Raw genomic sequence first — 1,812 nt, 5'->3', positions numbered from 1 at the left:
GCGGTGCCGTCCCCTCCTGCCCCCCCTTATTTATACTGCGGCGGGGGGGATGTGGGGTAGGGCACCCCAATCTGGGGGAGGGTTTTGAGCCGGGTCCCCCCCCTTGGTGCTAAAACGCTCCCCAACAACCCCCTTAGTGAAGCACTGGATGTGGCGACGCCACCAGTCGGCCCAATGCTGGGGGGGCCTAATCCGGACCCCCCCAAAGTGTCCCCATGTCCCCACGCCAGGACACGAGCCGGGGGGATTTGGGGGGGGTGTTAAACCTCCTCCTTCACCCCCTAACGCTCTGCCCCTCCGTGGGGGGGTGGGGGGAGCCCCCGTCGCTTTGGGGGGGTCACGGCACAGCCCGTCTCCCCCAGCAGAGGGGACATGGGACGGGATTGGGGACACGCGCGGCTCAGCCCCGCGCCCGGTGCTGTCGCGGTTACTGTACCATAAACCGACTGTATCGAACGCGGCCCCCGCCCCAAATCTGTGCAGATCCTCATGAAAACGGGCAGAGGGGGGTCCCCGCCCCCCCAAAACGGGGGGTTGTGATGCCCTGAGGCTGCCGGCCTCGTGTCCCCATTGTCACTGGGGTGTCAATCCGCTCGGTCCCCTGGGGGGGCTGCAAGGGCAGGATTGGGACCTGGACATGGGGGCAGCTGGACCTGGGTACCCCCCACCCCAAACACCCCGGGGCAGGACCTGGTGGGGCCCCCCCAAACCTCCATCCCAAGGGACCCCGGGGCAGGAGAGGGGACCCGGTGGGGACCCCAAAACCTCCATTGTGAGGGACCCGGGGGCAGGAGAGGGGACCTGGTGGGGTCCCCCCAAACCTCCATCCCAAGGGACCCGGGGGCAGGAGAGGGGACCTGGTGGGGCCCCCCCCAACCTCCGTCCCAAGGGACCCCAGGAGAGGAGAGGGGACCTGGTGGGGACCCCAAAACCTCCATCCCAAGGGACCCCAGGGCAGGAGAGGGGACCTGGTGGGGACCCCAAAACCTTCATCCCCAGCCACCCTGGAGAGGGGACCTGGAGCAGGAGGGGGGACCCGGGGGGCTCCCTAATTCCCCCCCCCAAAACCTCCATCCCCAGAGACCCCAGAGAGGGGACCCCGAAGCAGAAGAGGGGACCCGGAGTTGTCCCCCAAAACCTCCCTCCCCAGGATCCCTGGAGGGGGGACCCGGCGCTGCCCACCTAATTCCCCCCCCCGCCAAACCTCCCTCCCCAGGGACACAGCGAGGGGACCCGGGGCCGCCCCACCCGTGGGACCGTCCGTCCCGCCGCGTCCCCCGCGCACCCCCGGGGCCGGGCTGCGGGGACCGGGGGGACATGGGGACCGGGGGGTGACACGGGTACCGGGGAGGGGGATGTGGGTACCGGGGGTGACACGGGTACCGGGGAGGGGGACACGGATACCGGGGGGGTGACACGGGTACCGGGGAAGGGGACACGGATACCGGGGTGGGGACACGGGTACCGGGAGAGGGGATGCGGATACCGGGGAGGGGGACTCGGGTACCGGGGAGAGGGATGCGGGTAGCGGGAGGATGGATGCGGATACCGGGTGGGGCGGACACGGGTACCGGGGGGGGGGGGGTGTCACGGATACCGGGAAGGGGACACGGGTACCGGGGGGGACATAGATACCGGGGGGGGGGACATGGGTACCGAGGGGACACGGATACCGGGCCGGGGGGACACGGGTACCGGGGAGACACAGATACCGGGGGGGGGGGACACGGGTACCGGGGAGGGGGGGACACGGGTACCGGGGGGACACAGATACCAGGAAGGGGACACGGGTACCGGGGGGACACGGGTACC

The sequence above is a fragment of the Nesoenas mayeri genome (assembly GCF_963082525.1).
Source record: "Nesoenas mayeri genome assembly, chromosome: 31".
Taxonomy (NCBI): domain Eukaryota; kingdom Metazoa; phylum Chordata; class Aves; order Columbiformes; family Columbidae; genus Nesoenas; species Nesoenas mayeri.
Note: the sequence above shows the minus strand (reverse complement) of the source record.